The 17,021-nt window shown below is 41.4% G+C and overlaps 1 protein-coding gene across 2 annotated transcripts in view; it reads right to left on the bottom strand.

Moving 5' to 3' along the window:
• tanc2b (tetratricopeptide repeat, ankyrin repeat and coiled-coil containing 2b) overlaps positions 1 to 17,021 on the bottom strand; it is a 167,549-nt gene that overhangs the window by 140,675 nt on the left and 9,853 nt on the right. Inside the window, exon 2 of one of the 2 annotated variants that reach the window (XM_063482665.1) lies at positions 8,003 to 8,106. The exons of the other annotated variant lie outside the window; for it this stretch is intronic. The gene's annotated coding sequence lies outside the window, so the exon portion shown is untranslated. The remainder of the gene's footprint in view (positions 1 to 8,002; positions 8,107 to 17,021) is intronic. 2 annotated transcript variants of the gene reach the window in all.

Genomic DNA, 17,021 nt, shown 5'->3' with positions numbered 1-17,021 from the left:
AGCAGAGACTGAGCTCGGAGAGGAATACTTTTCCTGATGAATTATGCATTGTTCCACTTTTGTATCATCATGTATGCCACCACCACGTTCATGTTCACTCTGTGAAGAACTTTTTGTCCACTGCGAATTAGCAGCACCTCTCTCTAATCACCTTTCATGTCATCCACAGACAGTTTCTACAGGAGATGCGTTTGCAGTCAACCTGCAAACGACTGTGATTAAACAGCCAGTGTCAGATTGCAGAGATGTGGTCTCTTTTTTATGTAATCAGCAACAAAATATGTAGCTTTATCACTAACTTAAAATTTAAGTTAACTTAATCCTTTTTATCCTCCAGATTGTTAAGTCCTGAGCCATCTATATACCACCACAAAAAAAGGCATTAGTGGGCTTCACAAGGGTAATGGTGCCTTCAAGGTTGCCATTTGTAACTATAAATCTAGCTTTGAGCAGAGAGTACAAAAGGACAGAAGGAAGTGTGGGAGGGAGAGAAAACATCTGAAATTACTTGCTCTTCCAGTTCATCCCACGGCCAGATCGCTGTCACGGGTTGGACTGACGTTTGATTGAAAGTGCAGACACGGCAAACCAAGACCCAATTAGCACATTGGCTAGCCCCTGACCCCTGATGGCAATCTGATGACTACCAATAAATGTCTGTTAGATCCCGGCCGCCATCACCGTGTGTCAATCACGTCTGGTGGCTCGGGAAGACGGAGCTGTGGTTTACTCCCACACTCGCACAGAAAAACGATCCAGGCTTCAAAGAAAATTGGACATATTTTATTTATGAACACTTTCATACACGTTGGCAGTCACGCATGTCATTTTCACTTCAGCAGCAATGCATTAAGGAGCTTTAATTGAAAGATACTTATACAGCAAGTGATTTCATTAAATGACTGATTGTTTTCTTGTGGCGTCACAATTATTTGTCTTTAGTCATTCAGACTGTTGGGTTCATGAGGATGTGCTGTGGAAATTAATGAGCTTTCACGCACAAGAAAAAGCATTTTTCACTCTGTTTAATTGAAAATGAGGCACTGTATTATTAATGTGAATACAGCATTGTCCCTGGATGAGGTCTGCTGAACAGCCATCAGCGGTCAATAACGTATGAATGTCTCTGAATGTGGATATGTGATTCCCTACAAGCTGAGGGTGCAGAAATCTTATGTAGATGGAACCATGTAGCATCGCCTCCAGCCCATCCTCTCTGCTCAAAGTCACAAATCTTTCATCACGCCTTAGCCATCCACATTAGCACGCTGATGTAGGTCTTGCCAACCTCAGCAAAAGAAAACACACTGCACCAGCCTTACACAAACTGTCCACACTGGGTCCAGTTCTGGGTTTTTGGGGACCTTATGGACATTTTTCAGGGACTCCCTTATAATCCTTAAATCAATTAAACATACTTAATATAATTTGTTGTGCATCACAGTTTCTATTGGCTAAGCATAAATGGTCTCCATCTGTAATCATGTACTGTTTTAAATATTAGAGCACAATTTTTATAACTATTTTTTTAAAGCATCCCTTGCCATTGGGACGCAGACACCTTGAGGTTCCCTGGCCCCTCTTTGAGAACCATGTGTTTAAAAAGTACAATCGTGGGGCACCATTATAGCTCACTTGGTTGAGCAGGTAATCCATATGCCAATAGGCTGCAGGGGCCTGAGTTTGATTCTGCTATGGACCATTTCCTGCGCTCTCTCCTCATTCTCCTGTCTGCTTCCAACTGTCCAACAAAGGCTTTTAAAAAATGCCCCAAAAATTTATTTAAAAAAAAAAAAATTGCCATCGCAACAGCCAGGTGGGATTCTGTGATCGGGGGGGAATAAAATAACACATTTAATACATAATTTCTGTTCCCTGTTGCTATTTCAGTGTGAGAATCTCTAATGCATTTGCAGTCATTTATTGTCCTGTGCGTTTTTTCTCGTGTGCTCTCCATCCCCTATGGTTGTCATTATATGTGAGGGGAGGAAGGCTGGAAGGTCCTGGAGGAGCATTGCTGACCCCCTAACCCTTCCAGTGTAGTCAACTAAAGGGAACTAGGGCCACTAATGACCCTGCTGGACCAAAGTCAAGTGCCTCAGAAGAAGACAAGCACCTTGCATTGCTGTGTGGGCTGCTGAAGCACGTTGCATAACCTAAGGTTAAAAGGTGATACAAAAGAGCACACTTAGCAGTCAAGCTTATGTAGTAGCCAGTGGAGCCGCTACAGAGGAAATAAAACTGCCTGCATGTTTACCTAAACCAATCCCAACCCTTAAATCAATTTCAGATCACAAACTGGTAAAGACGTAGAAAAATGTCCCTTTGCATAAATCACAATGATATCCATCACATTTATCTCCTCAAGATCAGAATAAAAACAGGGTTTGTTCCTGGCTGAAATAAGCATCACTACAAATATAATCTGAACATAATTAGTCCTTGTACAGTAAAGGAAATTATTGAGAATTGCCACTGTATAAATAAAATAAAATTAAATAGTCTGTGTTATGCTATGTATGACCTTTTTATGAACAAAAAAACTTTATTATGCTTGAGTAAATAATACTCCCCATTTGCATCATTTTACTACAGCGGTGGTGATTTTGCTTGGTGTTGCAGGAATCTTTACATCTTTGCATAAAAACCTGGAAAATGTGAACGCGTAATCTTAGCTCCGTTCATCAAAACACATCACAAGCTGTTTTACAGCCTCACAATGAAGTTTAGTTTCTGAACTTTACAGAGGAAGACTGCCAGAAAGAGAATAGCCTCAACAACGGACACTTGTTCCACAAAGTAACTGCCACATGTATAGAAGTTGTGTTTGTGGATAACATAAGAAGTCCCGTGTTTCACCGAGAAAATAAGCTTTGGCTATGTGAAGATCACAGAAGTTTGGAAATCTCTTACGACCGGATGTTTTTCTCTCCTACACCGGGGAATCTTTTTCTTTCCAAAAATGCTTTGCTTTACTTATCAAATCCTACCAAACTCCCCACTGAAAGACACTGAGGATGAAAGTGTAATACATTTAAAAAAGGTCAATCTACACCTTGCAACCCCGTCCAAGAGGGACCACACACAGTCTGTGCATCTACAAGATAATTTGCTCTCCTACAAAGCACAGTTGCCGCCAACTCTTTTTGTTGTTTAACACGTTAGATTCTGGGGGAGGGGCAGCAGCTGTTAGCTGAGCCCAGCTGCCAAAGATGGCTGGCATAGATGAGAGGGGAGGAGCGGATTTTGAGCAAACCTGTGCATGAACGGTCCCACAGGAAACTCACTTTAAAAGAGTTCCCCAACAGCCCAGATGATAACTGGATGTCTCTGTTTACCTCTGCGTCTAAGGCATATTGGCAATCCCATGCACTCATTACATCCACTAAATACTGTGATGAAGATAAACCATGATTGACTTGGCAATAATGATGAGGTTTTGCATGAAATGTCTACATAGTCTGCATATTCTTAAAACTTTGGTCTGACTACACACCTCACCAACATCATTTACAAGAAAAAGTCCAGATGCTCCCGTGGTTTCGTTGCACTACGTCCAAACACAATACAACAAACTACACAGGGCAAATTGAGGTGGACTTGGGCCACTGACTGAAAAGATTATGATTTACAGGGTAGGAGTTTTTGAACACCCCCCCCCCCCCCCCCCCCTCATAATTATTATGCATGAATTGAAATGAGGAAAAAAATGTTAAGGAAACTGTGGTACAGCTCAGTCTAGACTACAATGCACATTTGCTTTCATGCTGTTCACGCCATGTTATTTCTCAAACCGTACATTAGCACAAATTGAATTCTCCGTCCTTCATTTCCTGTGTTGGAGCCTGGCTAGTTCACTGTGGTCACTGTTGAGACCACTGCAAGCCGGGCAGCATTATGATGCTTAATGACACGGCTTTAAGCGGACTACGTCAGCTGTTAAAATGAAGGATTTTAGCAACTCTAACCTGGATTTTCTCTTTGCCACTGCCACTGCTACCATGGAAGATAATAATTTCAAAGTAAGACTCAGTACTGCATGTTCTTTCATAACAAAAAATATTTTTTCTAATGGCAAATATAACCAACGATAATTCATTTACCCGTTACCATGATAGCACTCCATCCATCATAGCTTCTGTTATTTGGACTCTGGATGACAAAAATGTCAATATATGTATGCTTGGTCTTGCAAAAATATATGTATGCTCTACTGAAAACCCAAAAACAGAAATCCTCACAGGACATAAGAATAAAAAGCCCTTTCATGTACAACTTCCAATATGCCCCCGCCCCCCGAATGAGCAATTCATTGCTCAAAGCCAATGCAGCTCCGTCCCACCTCAAACCACCGAGTCCAGAGTTAACCAATGTGTCCAGCTACAAAGCCATTGGCCTAAAATGCTTTAATGAGCCGCATGACAATTACAGTACATTGTAGCTAATAGCATCCAAGTCAGCAGACACTCCCCGCCCCCCCGCCAGGCCAGCAGTGCAGACAGTAGAGTCTAACAAAAAAACGATACTGTTGTTTTTCTTAACCTGTCCACAAGGTAAATGAAAGAGAGGCTGAGATTTCTTACAATTGTGTTTTTCAGCCAGGGTCGTTCCTCTGCTTTTCAGCTGAAATAACCTATGCAGAGACAATTATGTAATCCCTCACCAGCTTCCCGCTTAACTATCAACGGCATTAGCTGGCATGCATGACTAAGCTAGAGCTGTCCCAAGCACAGAGGTAAGATAGAGGGCGAGTTATCCTTTATCTATTTTCATAGGGAAACCTAAACATTAAATCCATCCAAAGTATTAGGAGCAGTGTACAGCCACTGTGCAGCACCCAAGGGAACAGGAGCTCCCAGAGGATACACATGCAAAAACAGAGAGGACACACGAACTCCACACAGAGAACTGCCCCAGTTTGAACCCAGGCAACAGTGCTGAGAACTAAGCCACCATCCTACAGGCTGTGCAGGGTGATAGAGCCACCGTCACAGCACTTATTGGTTTTTAGACTTCTGTTTTAATGCCTCAAGATATGCAATTTGATCATGGCATGATGCAAGGAATCACATGCAAGAGATAACATGCAAATGGTGGATCTGACTGAGAACCTAAGGAAAATACATGTCACCATACAGATTGTTAGCTGCACTGATGGGTATCTAAAGAGGTTCAGAATTTACAAACTAATGCAGTTTTAAATAAGACTTGAAAAAAAAACGATCAACATCATAAACTCATCAGAAAAGTCAAAAATGAAATGATAAGTAAGGTAGGTTTTCCATAGATGTCTATACAATCAGACCAGAGGAGTTCCCCCCTGCTGGCCACTATAAAGAACTCCATTAAGGCACATTTACACTTGCCAATTATTTGAAACCCAAAGGTTACATCCATGTTTTACATACTGTGTGTGAGGTTAAGAGCTTTGTTTTGTGTTACGGAATTTCTGACTGTTTTTCATTAACAAAAAGACATGCACCAGCCCATTCACAGCAGCCAGAAAGGCATTTTATTCTTTCATTCTTTGACTATTTGGCAACCGAGGTCTGTGGTTTCTGTGTTATACTCAAGTCAAAGCAATGTTCAAGCTGGAGGAAACATATCCCCTGAACATTCAAGCTACTTGGAAAATAATCCCTGGTATTATCTGCTCATAATCTTGAATGGATTTTTGACTACAAGTACAAACACGACCCAAAGCGAAACCGTTCTGGACTTACAAACTGGAGGGAAAAAAACAAAAAACAAAAAAACAAGATCAAGCCAGCGAGGACAGCTCTCCCTCAACTTAAACAGAATTTATCTTGCAACTAAATTGGTTTGCTTCACAACTGGCTCCTAGCGTTGGCGTTTGTGGCTTTCAGTGTGTCAGATTTGACACAGCTCTCTTTCAGTAGCTGTGGGCTGTAGCTAACCACCCACACAACCCACTGGAGAGCAAGCAGATTCCCTTCACCAGCTTGACAACACAGATCATTCTCATCATTGTCCCCTCGAGCACTGAGCAGACATTTATTGCCTAAAGCATGTGACTGGTCAAAATATGACTAATACTATAGTGAGCAAGTCTATAAATGCAGTTCCTTTACTGTAAGAATGAGCTGAGGCTTATAGAAAAGTACTGAAGCAACTAGAATATAGTGCAAACCACCAACGCCTACAGTTTCCAGAGGGTTAACACCACATCACTTTGGATGACATGCACAATTGAAGCACTAGAAGCCAGCATTTTATGCGCCCGGAGATGTTGTCATATTTCTGCATCTTCGCACCAGTGACCAACGCGGGAGCCGCCACGCAACGTCAATCACAAACTGACAGGTCCACGCTGATGGCCAAAGGGGGACAAAGCAGCCTTCCTCTGGTCCAAGCCCCGAGATTTGTGCATTTTTGACTTGTTTACCAGGATGGGCGTCCCGAAGAGGGGAAATCTAAAAGATTTATGCATATAAATCAAATCAACCGCTCAAACAAAGAAATTCCTTCACGTGCTAAAATGTGAGTAATTCAGACCTTTGCAGCAGTTTATGATTATAATTTACGCCAGCTCCTAAACAGCACTCGCAGACTGTGTCCCTTTTGTACAGTCCCAGCTTTACAGCCGAGGAATCTCTGAGGAAGAAGAAAAGAGCCAGTGTCATGCGGTCAGAAGGCATTTTAGTCAGACAAAAATTTGTGTCAGCACTTTCTGCAAGGGAGCGAGAGGCCAGCGTTCAGAGCTGTTAGCCTCTTTCTCAGAGGAGAGCCAGGGTTTAATGGGACTACTCTTCCACTCCATTTGCCTGCTCACATCTTGCAGGCCAGAGCTGCATACATGTGAGCCAGTGACTGTCGCTCTGCATACCTCTCTGCAGCCTGGGAGCTCCTGAACCCACTTTAACAGCTGACAGAAGTCGTTCGTCTTCAGGCGCACACTTGAAAATCGAAACGGACTACGGACAAAACGCGCGTGGATGAGACAACACTTCGTCCTGGTAATAAGACTGCAGAGGTCGCTGACAAATTACGCATTTTCGTACCTCCTTACCAGCCCTCGAAATTATCGCACCATATCCTCGTGCTGCTGTGGTCATAGTTTTTTTGACTGTGACAACACCAGAAGGTCTTGCTCTGACTTTGGATCCATTTCAGACCCAAACAACAATTTCATGGCTGGCTGGTCTCAAAGTAATTACATATGGCCTCAAGCCGGAGCATCGATCAGTACCCGGGACACTTCTGAAAAATAAGACTATTTTTGATAGACAGCTTCTTCAAGAGAAGACAGCACCTCTACCGTATGGACTATGGAAATTCACAGTGAAAAAGAAGCAGGCTCTATGTTTCATGCATTTATTTCCTGTTGACAGGACTCAACTCCTGTTGAGTTTTCTGAGTTAACTCACATTCCCAACTCCCCTCTCCTGAAAAACAAGTGTTACATGTTCAACTACAAAATCTTTAAATAATACAAATTTGAAAGAAACAATTTGCTAGAATTAGCATCCCGTATATAGCAGCTTGAAATATAGTTCCACTTAAACAAGCAAGCTGATAACTCCCAGTTTAGCCCTCTAAACCAAGGGTGTCAAACAAAGGTCTACAATCTGGCCCACAGGACAGTTTTGGAAAATGTGAAGGAGGGCATAAATTTTGCACTTTTAATTTATTTAGGATTTAGTAGTTTTACAGCTTTTCCTCCTGATAAAGACCTCCCCCATGGCAATACCACAACAGAGCAATTAAGTAAACAAATGGGGAAAAAAGTTCCTGTTTTTTGAGGCCACGGTCATTTTTTTAAGGAACATGCTCTGTATACTAACAAAAGCTTTCGGCTTTATAATTACAGGACAGTTTTTGTTCTCATTTTGTGGCCTACTTACACATTGCAAGCTTAACAACATATCTACTGTTCTGCGAGTGTTCCTATACCTCAGGACTTTTCTGTGGTGCATCTGTAGGTGTAAAAAGGTCCCAGCTACACACTGGTTCCTGTGCCATGAAACTTAAGAAGACTCACCATGAGCAGACAACAAATCCGGCTTTGAGGGCAGCGAGGCGCTACATTTCGCTGGGCTGAACCACAGTCCCAAACCCTCTCCAGAGGGGACACCCAGCAGCTCTCTACAAAGGCAATAACAGTGACATAAAACACTTTAAGGTGAGCAATGAACTGAAAGGGCCTTGTATTGACACACAGGAGAAACAGCAGACACTATTTGACATCCGACTCAGTGGAGTGGCAAGTCTACAGAGTGAACAGCCTGACCTGTCACTGTTCACTCTGCTGTGGATCTTTTTCCAACAGAGAACACAAACAGCTTTCGGGGCTACAAGGGCTGATTGTTAGGGCGGACTGGGACAGCAGACAGTTGTCATATTCCACAGGGGGTGGAATCTGACATAAAGTACTGCTTTGAAAGTTGTGATGTAGAGGCTCTAAGTAGTCTGACCGAAAGTCTGATTATGTCATTAGATGTTGAGTTAAGGACGGGGGAGAGAGGGACTGAAATATCTGTGTGGGTGATGTTAGCAGCCATGTGATTAACACGAAAATGAGTGGGAACCGGAGAGATGTAAATGTGAACGGCTATTGTTTGGCTGCTCCCAGTGTCGAGCATTTAAATTAACATCTTTAATACACACAGGCCACCCAGTGGTAACATTACATTACATCACATACTGCGTCCCCCTTAATGCTCATAAGTAATCTTCGGCAGCATTTGCATTTATTGGCTACAGGGGACCCACTGAGCTCATTCCAACTTCATATTTTTATTTTACACTCTACAAAAGTATCCCTGCATGATTCACAGTTTAAAATAATACTTATGCATCTCTAACTGGGATTTGGTGCAGCCTCTCACCTCATCCACTGTCTGAAAAAGAACCCAACCCTTTAACCCGAGACAGCATGAAAAAGGTGGACCACGTTTGGGAGTGTCAAGCATGGGGTAGACATGAGAGAGAAACTGAGGACAAAACATTCATAATGCCCTGGATAATAATTTTAAACACTCAGCGTAACCAAATTTTGCAAATGTTAACTTTTTCTTCCCTTAATATGACCTAAAATGAGCATCCAGAGGTGTTTTTTCAACCTCTGGAATTTCCCCCTAGTGGCCATTAAAAAACAAACAAAACAACAACAACAAAAAACTGACCGCCTGGCAACCACCTAACAACCGTCTGTCGCTAGGGAAAAATTAGTACTCCCCAACCAGTTGCGAGCAGTTGCTGAATGCTACTGTGATATCATCTACCAAGCTTCCAGCAACGCAGGCCTAAAGACCGGTTTAATGACCCCTCTGTGAGCACCAGTTGCTATGGGGAAAGCTGAATTCCCTGAGCAGCTGGTGAGTGGTTACAAGAGGTTGTTTGCTCTTCGTAAATGAAACTGGTTACAAAGAGATATATGGTGGCGCACATAAACCTCACAATTACTTTGGTTGCTAAGCAGATTGACACAGTGACCTATAGTTTGCATGGAACTACACTTGTCTGTAAACACCAACTACACCCTATGAGGTAGTGAAACTGCTTAAGTTATGCCTTACTGCTACACCTTTACTTTGAAGGTGAACTTTCTCCATTTCCTGCTTTGTGTCGCACCTTTTTTAAAAGTTTCTCTACCGTTTGGTGATTGGTTAATGAGTGTTTGCGAACACTAGTGTCATCAATGCATCAAGGGTGACCAAAGAAAGGAGGTTTTTGGAACTCCCCTGTATTTTTTCACCAATTTCACTTACACCAACCTCTGGGAAACTCTTAAAGCTGGCTGGAAAATACACGTTTTCCCCTCGGCCTGTGTAACTGAGGCCTAAACCAACTTTCTTCTGTTTTACTGGTCTAGCAAGTGGCTAGGATTTCTGTGTTCTGGTAGAGCTGTGTGCCAGAGATGCCCAGAGTTGAAATTGATGCCATATGAAGCCAAGAGTATAAAAAACCTGTCAGAAACCAAACATTTAGAGCAGCCTGAAGCTTATGCTATTGACTTACAGGGCTTAGATGTGCATATCCTGACCTCATTAGAAACACTGATCATGATTAATCTGAGCACCCACCATTACATCAGTATATATATAGGACAGAAAATAAGGAAAGGCATAATAGAGCCAATTTAAAGTTGCACTGGCCCATAGAGATTTTTGGGGACTTTTTAATATTAAGACAGCAGCAGTGAGAAGACAGAAAGTCGGGGGTGGGGTTGTCACATGCGGCAAATGCTCCCAGTTTATACATGGGATGTGCACTGTACCAAAAAAGCTACATGGAATCATGTTCAATAGCAACTTAACTAGCACACACTTTTGGAGAGAGGACATTACTTGCACCAGTTTTTCTGAAACAAATATTTCCCTAAAAGCTTCCAGTGTGTTTTAATATATTCATTCAAGCTTTCTGAAGTCCCCATTTCAACTCTCACGTCTCCCTCTGCCATCCTCCAGAGTCAATGTAGATAAATTTCCCACATCAACTAAGAAAAAGAAACAGAAGGTCATTTCTGCACAAAAGACAGAAAAGAATACGGCAACACAGTAATCAACTTTTCTCAAGGGTGTCACACAGAGTTTGAATACTTTTTTTTTTCCCATTTTCTAATTATAGTTTGCACATTGCTCTCTGTAGGGAACACTTTATAAGACTTAATCTGTTTTACACCAACTTGCCAACACATTAATTAAGCTGAGCAAACCAAAAGTCTAAATAAATTACAGCAGGAATCATGAGAGGCAGTAAGAATAACTCCATCATTCTGAGTTAGACGCTTAGAAATATTTTTGTTCAGGGATTTGCAGGCTTAGAGGGGAAATCTAAATAACGTCTGTGATGCTACGCTTGGGGTAACATTTGACTTTTTTAATTGAAAGCAAAAATGAAATGTCTGTGAGAGCCCACATCGTGATCTTTAAATAAAATGTCATCTCCTCTATCAAACACTATTTTTTTTAACTACAATTTTTCTTATTGTGAATTTCTCTGACATAACATTTCCAAAGAGATCTGGTTATGCGAGTTTAGTGCGTATGCAAGTGAAACAGTCTGCAGAAATATAGCTAATGGTTCGGGGTTAGAGAGAGATAGCAGAAGCCATAGAAAGCCACTCCCCTTGTCACTCCAATCCAGAAGGGTCACATTGTTTGGGCAGCTGCCCCCCAGCAGATGATGATTAGAAGAGAAAGAAGGGCGAAACACGTCCCTGTGCTGCTTGTCTGGTTTAGAAAGATATGGATTGTTGCGGCTAAGCCTGGTGCACAAAATGAAAAAACATCCACAGAAATCCTAATCATCTGGCAGAATAAAAAGTAAATTCTCTTTTGTCTGCTGGGCTTCTGTGTTATTAGCCAAACAGGCCAAGAAATAAGATCAAAACAAATTATGTGACCAACACACTAAGTCCCCATTTCACTGATAAATAAGGCATTTAAACTTTCCCTCTCATCTCCTCCTCAAAGGCCATGAGTGTTTCAGCTTTCATGTAATACAAATGCCTCTGTGTAAAGGCTAGCACTTCATTTTTGCCTTTTCAAGCTAACATCATGAAGAAGCCACTGTTCTGTCCAATTTGAGAAACGGGTACTCAAACAAACTTGCCTGCAGCTACACGCTCAGAGAGTAGGGTCGTTTGGCCCCGATCGCATTTTCTATTTCTGAAATATCTAGGATATAAAACACATGATAACCACCTAACATCACTTACAAATATTTAAATAAACCAATTAAAATTAGTAAAACCAATCAAGACAGGTGATGGAGAGAATAAGCAATGCAAACTAATATGGTGGGCTCTTTACTTACACGCTGTAGACTAATTTAGAGTAAACTTGGTACAGTTGTTAATTTTATGCCCCCAACTCAGGTCACATAAGAGGTAATGAAATTGAAATTTGTTTGTTTCTATTTCTAAAACTAACTTTTTAAAAATAACAAAAGAATTTTTTCAGTCTATTATAGGTGAGATGCATGGTATCAAAGCATAGGAAGCTATTTTTGGCTGCTCTCTTGCCACTAGGGGTCACCGCAGCAGGTAGCTCCACCTGTTTGATTTGGCAGAGTTTGATGCAAGACGCCCATCCTGACATAAACCCCACAGGGATTTGTGTCTCTGGCTGGAATCGACCGAGCGACCTTTCACTTGTCAAGCGAAAGGTCGCTGGCACATGCAAAACTGTAGTAGCATTCAGTAAAGGTATTCAGGGTGTCCCACTTTATCACTTGTTGTTCACAAAGAGCCAATCAAGAGCTGAACCAGGAAACATATGAGCAAATCTACTCATTATATGATGTAAGTAAGTGTAATTAAATCTAAGTGTAAGTAAAGCTGCAATGTTATCGAACCTTGCATAAGTATAGCAGAAGTATACCTGCAATGGGCAAGAGGTGTTTTAAACCTCATTTTGGGCCAAAATAACTAAAATCTTTTCTTGGAATTAAACTTAGGGAATTCTCCCCATTCATTTAGATAGCCTTGGTCCTGTTTACATGAAATAACTGCCTGAAGAGGTTACCAAGATGGCTGCTGAGTGTCTTCTGCTTCTAGAATGGCATCTTTGCAAACCTTGGTCATGTCATTAGCAAACACTGTTAGCAAACACTGTTACCGCACAGCATGCAGCCTCCTCAGTTTACATGCTGCTGTGCATAATGAACTTAATACAGGACACCTGTCCACATAGCAGTTACACTGGTCCACCATCTGCATAAATTTAACCAACACTTTTCAACTTTTGCTACCACTGGTCAGTGTTTAAAAGACCTTGGTGAATTCTAATGTGGTACAGTTGTAACAAGTCAGTTTGTGAAATTTCTTCCCTCCTAGATATTTCACGATCAGGTGCAAGCGCACAGTGGAAACATTTAGGAACCACTGATTCAGCCACATAAAGCCGCCGAGGTGCATAAAAGTCACCAACGCTGTTGACTCAATTAGTGCAGACTTCCAAACCGGCTCTCGGTGTTGCCAGAGAGCTCTTGTAGGTGCAACGTGCAGGTGATTTATAGGTACAAAAATCCAACATGACCACATAGGCTTTGTATCCAAAAGTACTTCATCACCTGCTCTCACCCACCATACTGCAAAAATAAAAAACATCAGAGATGATGCTGCTGCCTACTGCAAGTCAGGCCCATTAGTCTTTTATCTACAACTTCTAACATAAATCTACTCTCATCAGAAGACAACAAGGCATTTCCCCTGAAATGGATGTGTAAGTGCTGCACAGTTGCTTTTTCCCCCATTACTTTTCCAAGACCAAAATGCAATTTCTAAAGTGACAGTCTGGCCTTTAATCCTAAACTGGCGCAGAACTCTTTCCAACACTCACCTTCTTCAGCATCCTTTAAGCACAGATGACCTTTATTCCCAGGCCCAAAATGAGAAATGGTGCCTCTTGTGTCGAGATTTCAGCTCATTAAAACATGTTGCTAGTGCTGCCTTGTGGGGAGCCATCAGAGAGAGGCTTAAAAGCACTTTATGCCATCCAAGCACAAAGGTTTTGGACTGCTTTGTCAGAAGAGCCAAAACTAGATATACAAGTATAAGCTGTAAAACAACACAAACACCTCCATCACCTACTTAAGAAATCAGCTGCTTATGTGCTTAACGTTTTATCACAGGAAACAAAAACAGAACATCTGAACAGCAGCTCGGCAGGTGTGCTGCGCTTTGAGTTGGAGGTACATGCTCGAATGACAATGTTTCATGCCTTTATCGAAGCACGCTGAATTAGGAGACATCAAGTTTAAAATGCTACTAACCTCCTAAACAAACACATGCCTGACACACAAAGCTTGAAAAGTCTGCAACAGCTATTTTAAGCTTCATCTTATGCAGCGTTAATCAAGATGAATGAAACGTTTAAGCAAACACAGTCTGTAAGCCGTCCTGGCAGAAGAGCTGGAGCCTCCACAGCATGGCGAATGGGATGTGGTTAGGCAGCTGGCTTAAAGCATTGCCCAGGATTAGCCCCTTTCTTAGAATTCATCTCATTACTGCAGTTACATCTCATAAAAGGGTGGGTGACGAAGAAATATTACTCAGTTGCTAATATTGCAGCTAAAGTAGAGCCCCCTGTGAAATATGTTTCCGCCTCTCTTTTTATATCTAGACACCAGACATGCACGTGGAGGAAGCATAAAGACTGACAGTCCAAAGCAAGAACATGAATGAGCAGAGTTACTGCTAATTTTCTCAGCTTTTAATGGCTCTCCAGCCTGAAAATAAACATGAAAAAGCAAGGTGTATATATATAATGTGACTCACAGGAAACACTGACCGTGTCACTAGCCAGCTACTGTGTCGTTACCTCTGTGACTCCACGTTAAAAATGTATGCTTCAAGGCCTTCTGTGTCTTGTTGGCTTAATGAAGACGACATAATATAGTTTCCTTGGAACTGGCATTAACACTCTGTGGGGTTTTCAGCTGGATATCAATTAGAGGCTCATTAGACGTTTAGAGACGGCAGTCTCTCTGGCTTCCTGTCGCCCACTGTGAAAGTAGCTGACCCTAACCTTGAGGGAAGGCTGGTTCCCTGTGTCCTTTCAGCCCTGGATAAAGAGCCATCAAGGAACTGCGTAAGCCATACTTCCTTTAAATCTTGCCAATCAGAAATCACATCGCTTAAAATTAGAAACATGTGGCTATGAGACATAAATGGGAAAAGCAACGATTTTGGTTGTCTAAACAACATGAATCAACTAGTTAGGCTATCGCATATTTTACAGACATCTAATAATAATAATAATAATAATAACTGATCATAGTGCCCAATATTGGTGTGATATCAGGATTAGCATATCTGCTTATCCCCTTTGTTAGCACGGTTTCGGCTGCTCAGGAACAGAAATAGTAATAGTCTTGTCGATCACATGACACCGACTCAGTGCAAATAGACATGGTCAAGATAATCTAAGGAAGTTCAAACCAAGCATCAGAATGGGGAAGAAAGGTAATTTGACTGACTTTGAACGTGGAGTTAGTGCCAGATGGGCTAACAGAGAAAATATCCAGTGAGTGGCAGACCTCTGGATCTGCCTTGTTGATGCCAGAGGTCAGCATGCAGTGCTACATGTACAGATTGTTGAGAGTGTTGCGATGTAAAGTGTTCGATGCAAAGAGAAATGCATTTAGTGCAGTCTGCGCGCTGTGTATTTACATGTTCACTCATCCAGGCACATGCAGCTTCTCTTTATCCATGTGTAGTTTGGGGCAGAGGTGATGTGGAGTATTTTTAGACACACTCAGGGGGGGACTGTGTGTCCTGACTGCTAACACAATGAGCCCTCATGCCTGAACAAGGACATATTTTGGAGACTGGAGGCTAAAGCAGTAGACCACTCCCCTACCTTGAAAACAAGCCACTTTTTATTAAAATGAGCTCCAGCGTTCTGTAAAGAAGGTCATTTATTGGTTAACTCACAATATTTAGCTTTATCACACAAGCACAGATTCTTTAAATACAGAGTTAGATTAGCTTGCATTCTACTTACATTACTCTAAGTTTTAAAAAGAATACAGAGTGGTAGAAGCATGCCCCAGTAGAGCCAGAGCTGAGACTTTTCATTGCAAAGGACAAGCCCATGCAGCTGCAGGGATTGTGGTCAGTAAACTAACATTTGCATGAACTGAGAAAAAATCTTTTTGATCTGCAGGCGCTTTCCTTTCTCAAATTCATGTACACAAAGTGTGCGTGGCTTAACCATGTTGGTCTCAGTAAAATACAATAGTTTAGCTTAAAGGAGTCTTAAAAATAGCCTGCACGCTGTGCCACGTAGCATTACAGGGCTCAACACTGACAGTAAGCAGAGAAAGGGTCACTTCACTTAGCTACGAGTCCTTCAATCAACAGTTGCTGCTTGAAGGCAGTGCATTCAATATACTCAGTCAAGCATTATGTCTACAAAATTGCTTCTTTTGAAAACTTATACTGTACTTTAACATTTTTTTATGCAGTTATTGCAAAAGAAATCTGTACAAGTTCAAACTACTAACTTGAAATGCTTTTGTGGGGTTTTAGTTTCCAGCGCCAGCCTTCCTGTGTACTCAATTAAAGCTCAAACAGATACATTTTTATTCTACTTGTACTTAGTAACATACCATGACCACAAGTTCAACAATGTTTAGTTTAGCCTACTTTATTTACTGGAATTTAAACTTTCTTGCACAATTCACCTTTTTTACCGTCAAGTGCCACATATTTCAAGTGACGACGAAGATCACAATGATTTATCGCACTATAACCTGTAGATCGATAAAGATACTAAAAATTACTATTGGATTACTGGAACAGCATCAATATCATGATGTCCCATCGTAAGCAGCGGGAGCCTGGAATGTCTGCAAGCGATCAGCAGTTAAGCTGGGCACACACTGGAAGCAATTTGATAGTTGCACATCACTCTGAAGCTCAAGGCTGGTCACTCGTGGACATTCCAGGCTCCGGTTGCCGGGTAATCCTCTAATGTATTTGCTTCCAGGATATTTATCAATCTCACCGCAACAGTTACTTTGCTTGTAGTCACAGAATGTCATTTACTTATATGCTTTCTGATTGACACATTGCTGCGAATCACTTCCAGTATGTACTTGACTTTAATTTTCTCTCCTTCCCTGTAATACTGAAAATGGTATGAAGTATTTTCCTGGGTATCAGTAACAAGTTTGACATTCAAGTATCATTGAAGCCCCAATTACTGCACACAAGTTGATGGATATCAGTTGAGCAGGTAGAACTGCCTTGTTCTTTTTTCTTTTTAAAACTTATGTACATTTTTTTCAAGCTGCATGTAATCTATTTTTAATCAACTTAAGCCAGGCAAGCCTCTGGGTTTGTGATACACTAGCAAAAATATCTTTTCTTTTTTTTTTGGCACTCTTTGGTGCTGCATACAGAAAAAAAATCATTAGGGATTTGTTTTGATCTCGCATTCTGCAATTGTTCTAATCACTGTTGATTATATATTGGTCAAAAATATTCAATATTTATAACTGGAAAAAAATGAGGGGGAAAAAAATGAATGGTACACAGTCCTCCACAG

Source organism: Pelmatolapia mariae, linkage group LG8, assembly GCF_036321145.2.
Source record: "Pelmatolapia mariae isolate MD_Pm_ZW linkage group LG8, Pm_UMD_F_2, whole genome shotgun sequence".
Taxonomy (NCBI): domain Eukaryota; kingdom Metazoa; phylum Chordata; class Actinopteri; order Cichliformes; family Cichlidae; genus Pelmatolapia; species Pelmatolapia mariae.
The sequence above is the reverse complement of the archived record's forward strand: the minus strand, read 5'-3'. Positions and strand labels throughout refer to the sequence as shown.